Source organism: Ptychodera flava, chromosome 6 (genome assembly GCF_041260155.1).
Source record: "Ptychodera flava strain L36383 chromosome 6, AS_Pfla_20210202, whole genome shotgun sequence".
Lineage (NCBI taxonomy): Eukaryota > Metazoa > Hemichordata > Enteropneusta > Ptychoderidae > Ptychodera > Ptychodera flava.
The window spans coordinates 2,993,629-2,999,166 of NC_091933.1; positions in this window are offsets into that span (position 1 = coordinate 2,993,629).

The window sequence follows — 5,538 nt, forward strand, 5'->3', positions numbered from 1 at the left end:
GAGATTTGTTTATGGGGCAATCAGAGGTCATTTCATGACCGTTGTGCTACAAAAGGTAACGTAGCGCTGTTGCTTGTTTAAATAACAGTATGAGAGTGTGGCAGTATCTTTTCATCGATTTCAATATGGCTAAAAGGCCGTAGTATATAGGCGAAGGGATATAATCTACAAATCGTGGAGATGATGACTACTCCCTCGTACATATTACGAGTGCGCTGTAGCCATTTATCTTCTGAGCTAATGTTTACAGTACATGGAATTATTGGTAGATATAAATGTCCCTGGGCGTGCTCTCCGTTCACCATACAAAATATTTCCTACCAGGCATGACACCAGGGGCAGTACAATTAATTATGCTTATCGAGCATTTCAAATGCTGCTCCACTGTCGTGGAATTAACTTTCTTTTGATGCTCAGTGTCTCAGTCTTGTGAGTCTCATATCAAAACACACCTTATTGTTATGTAAATAACACTAAGACGTAGTGAAGTGCGCGTGTTTTAAGAAATAAATATTATTATTGTACTTGGGCCTCAGCCCAAGTACATTTGTTTTCATTCCGTGGGAAAAAACTCTGTAAGGTATAACTATTTCTGGCTGAGACCAGGGAGGGCAAAATGTCTTGGCTTCATCTTTCTTGGCATAATAAATGGCGTAATGATGTTAACTGAATGGAAGTGCTGCTCTCAGCCAGTCTTGAATAAGTGAGATGTGAATATTAATGCTTCTCTATCTGAGTTTTTGCCACAAAATCTTCTGAATATAATCAAAATGTGCATCGAAATGCAACAATTAATGCACCCTCCGTTTCCTAGGCGATGGCACGACCCTTGCTACACCCACTGGACGAGCCAAAGTGGGAGGGGTAATTTTAGTTTGGTCGAACAAGAGGGCTCGAGACCAGAATTTAACATTTCAACTTGAAACATGTTTAATCGCTGACAAGATGTGGACTAGTGTTAATCAAAGCAAAAGTGTAAAAAGGAAAGGTTTTATATCCCGGACACAATGAAAAATATTACGACTGGAAACTGTACCCCCAGTTGAGAATAGTAATGCCCACAGCGATGGAGAACACTTATCCTTGAGCTGAGAAAACCAGACCATCATTTCGAAATAGAGCTGCAGATTCGAGAAGCTCGTTCAAAATAGCTAGGTACACCCCATAGGGGTGGTTTCGAGTTTTGAGGGCAAATTTCGCCTCCTTCATATAGAAATCGTACGTTTGTTTTTCCAGGAGAACACACCATTTGACACAAAATTTGCATGTAAAGGGGTCGCCAGTAAGCACGTGGTCAAATCTGGCATAAGAAACAATATGAAATGTTGGGTAAAGCCAGTCCAAAATAAACTGATTTGAACTTTTGTGTTTTGTAATTTATACCACTGCAGTAACATTACCTTTTTTGACAACATCACACAATGTAATACGTTTTGAAACTGAATACTCCGACGTATTCTGTGTCTCCTTTGCTAAAAAATACGGTATGCCGATTACCATGTAAGGAGATGATGACGTCAAGACAGATTTGTAGCGCGTTTGGTCCTGGATGGTGCACGAAGTTTTGTCAAGGTAGCTTGTGTATTTATTTCCTAAATGGGAGAGATTAGGGTCGATCTAAACGAAGGCCGAAGAATGTTATGATACTCTGAGCGAGCTGAACTCAAACGCGAATGGTTGGATAATTTGGAGGATGTCTAGAATGATCTCGTCTCATTAAGATTATTTGGCGGTCAGTATTGAATTTCAACTGCGTCACAAGTTTGCGAAATGAGTATTCCGTCGAACGGTCAACGAACGATATTTTAGAAATCTGGAGACATGGCACATCGCATTTTTATTTTAGTATTTTATATTTTACAAAAGATTTAAGAAGCAATGATTTTGTCGAAAATTCTGAAAAAAATACAGGAAGATTTGATCGCGAACACATTTTCACTTGGGGTCAACTAGCCCTGCGTACGATGCTGTGTGCTCCGCTACAGCTAATCGCCCCGCTCACCACAGCCTTGCAAAGACCCGTACGTTGGGTCGGTGACTTCAAATCCATTTTGGGACTTGACGTAAAAAGCCAAATTACTGCCGAAATTCAGCGTTCTTGGCCCAAGTCGTATCCCAGCCTACCTCAGCTACTCGATCGCTTCCAAAAATGACAGTCTTTATTCACTTCTCGTAAATAACCGTCGATGTCGGCAACTCTCTCGCTAGCCCTGCGTACGATGCTGTGTGTTAGCTGTAGCACATAGCATCGTACGCAGGGCTTGGGGTCAACATGGGGTCGCAGCCATGTTGCCTCAAAACTTATTTCTGTCTGCACTCAAAACTCAAAAATGTCGGATATGAACCTGAAAAATCGATGCAATTTTGTCAAACTTCAGCCTTTAGACAAAATTTCATCTAGGTAAGGTAAATTTACTGAAATTTGATCGACAAATAATCCTGAGCTTGAACGTGACAGCTCGCCTTCTCCGAGAAGTCAAGCATCCAGCTGCCCATACACAGTTGTCCATATGGCCAGGTTTATGAGATTGTTTTCAAGCGACGGCGGCAGACCGTACGGGGCTCTGGATATGAACCTACCGCCGGTGTAGCTGTAATAACTGTTGCGTTGTTTTTAGTGCCCACGGACGAAGTCCTGGGGGAGTTATAGGTTTGGTCATGTCAGTCCGTCCGTCCGTCCGTTCACGCAGATATCTCAGACATGCCCTGGTCAATTTCTTTCAAACTTTGCACAAGAATAGTACCCAACCCCATACAGATGCACGTCGATTTGTTTCACAATGCGATCGAATTTGGCCGTGTTAGAGGACTTTTTAGTTTACACCTCCATAGACTCCCATGTATAAGGCAGTTCTCCATAGACTCCCATGTATAAGGCCAAGAAAAATAAAAATTTAGTTTCTCATCGTATTCATATTGCCTTAAGGATGCAGTGACACAGTTTTTTGTCCCCACGGATAAAGTCCAGGGGGCTTATAGATTGGGTCATATCCGTCCGTGAGTCCATCAGTGAGTCCATCGGTTCACGCAGATATCTCAGACATTTTGACAAAATATCATGTGGCACCTTGGTGACCTTTGACCTCAAATATACATTATTGTCCATAACTCAGTAACCACAGGTGCTAAACCTTTCATATTTGGTATGATGGGACACCTTATGACGCCACATATTGTACCCCATTATTTATGTGCATATCTAATTTTGAGCGAGCCAATAGAGCTAGAGGTCTGATTTTTGGTATATAGGGATAAGTTAACAATATAATTTGTTTGACAAAACGTCACGTGACCTCAATGACCTTTGACATCAAATATACATATTTGTCCACAACTCAGTAACCACAAGTGCTACATCCTTCATATTTGGTATGATAAGACACCTTATGACACCATATATTGTACCTCATTAATTATGCACATATCTAATTTTGAGCGAGCCAATAGAGCTAGAGGTCTAATTTTTGGTATATAGGAATAACTTAGCAATACAATTATTTTGACAAAATGTCACGTGACCTCAATGACCTTTGACCTCAAATATATATATTTGTCCACAACTCAGTAACCACAAGTGCTACACCCTTCATATTTGGTATGATGGGACACCTTATGACACCACATATTGTACCTCATTAATTATGCGCATATCTAATTCTGAGCAAGCCAATAGAGCTGGATGTCCGATTTTTGGTATATAGGGATAACTATAGGGTAGAAATCTAAATGTGCCCATCTAAATATTAGACATCTACCATCGAGAACAAAAGAAATTTGCAGTAATTTGAATATTTAAGGAGTTTAAGCAATTTCCACTATAAATAAAGAACCCCAGCCTCAAACTCCACAAAAGTTGCTAGACATATTTTGCCGTTGTCATGCCATTGCTTCGTTTAATAACCAGTTAATCAAATGCCTAATTGACAGGAGGAAATTCAAGACTATATTTGAATAGTAGTATATATTGTCCTCAAAATTACTCTATCACGGCCCAAGTACTCATTGCCTTCAGCAATACTGCCTTGTTATTATTATTATTATTATTATTATTATTGTACTTGGGCCTCAGCCCAAGTACATTTGTTTTCATTCCATGGGAAAAAACTCTGTAAGGTATAACCATTTCTGGCTGAGACCAGGGAGGGCAAAATGTCTTTGCTTCATCTTTCTTGGCATAATAAATGGCGTAATGATGTTAACTGAATGGAAGTGCTGCTCTCAGCCAGTCTTGAATAAGTGAGATGTGAATATTAATGCTTCTCTATCTGAGTTTTTGCCACAAAATTTTCTGAATATAATCAAAATGTGCATCGAAATGCAACAATTAATGCACCCTCCGTTTCCTAGGCGATGGCACGACCCTTGCTACACCCACTGGACGAGCCAAAGTGGGAGGGGTAATTTCAGTTTGGTCGAACAAGAGGGCTCGAGACCAGAATTTAACATTTCAACTTGAAACATGTTTAATCGCTGACAAGATGTGGACTAGTGTTAATCAAAGTATTAAGTGTGAAAAAGGAAAGGTTTAATATCCCGGACACAATGAAAAACATTACGACTGGAACTGTACCTCCAGTTGAGAATAGTAATGCCCACAGCGATGGAGAACACTTATCCTTGAGCTGAGAAAACCAGACCATCATTTCGAAATAGAGCTGCAGATTCGAGAAGCTCGTTCAAAATAGCTAGGTACACCCATAGGGGTGGTTTCGAGTTTTGAGGGCAAATTTCGCCTCCTTCATATAGAAATCGTACGTTTGTTTTTCCAGGAGAACACACCATTTGACACAAAATTTGCATGTAAAGGGGTCGCCAGTAAGCACGTGGTCAAATCTGGCATAAGAAACAAAATGAAATATTGGGTAAAGCCAGTCAATATAAACTGATTTGAACTTTTGTGTTTTGTAATTTATACCACTGCAGTAACATTACATTTTTTGACAACATCACACAATGTAATACGTTTTGAAACTGAATACTCCGACGTATTCTGTGTCTCCTTTGCTAAAAAATACGGTATGCCGATTACCATGTAAGGAGATGATGACGTCAAGACAGATTTGTAGTGCGTTTGGTCCTCGATGGTGCACGAAGTTTTGTCAAGGTAGCTTGTGTATTTATTTCCTAAATGGGAGAGATTAGGGTCGATCTAAACGAAGGCCGAAGAATGTTATGATACTCTAAGCGAGCTGAACTCTAACGCGAATGGTTGGATAATTTGGAGGATGATCTCGTCTCATTAAGATTATTTGGCGGTCAGTATTGAATTTCAACTGCGTCACAAGTTTGTGAAATGAGTATTCCGTCGAACGGTCAACGAACGATATTTTAGAAATCTGGAGACATGGCACATCGCATTTTATTTTAGTATTTTATATTTTACAAAAGATTTAAGAAGCAATGATTTTGTCGAAAATTCTGAAAAAAATATAGGAAGATTTGATCGCGAACACATTTTCACTTGGGGTCAACTAGCCCTGCGTACGATGCTGTGTGTTCCGCTACAGCTAATCGCCTCGCTCACCACAGCCCTGCAAA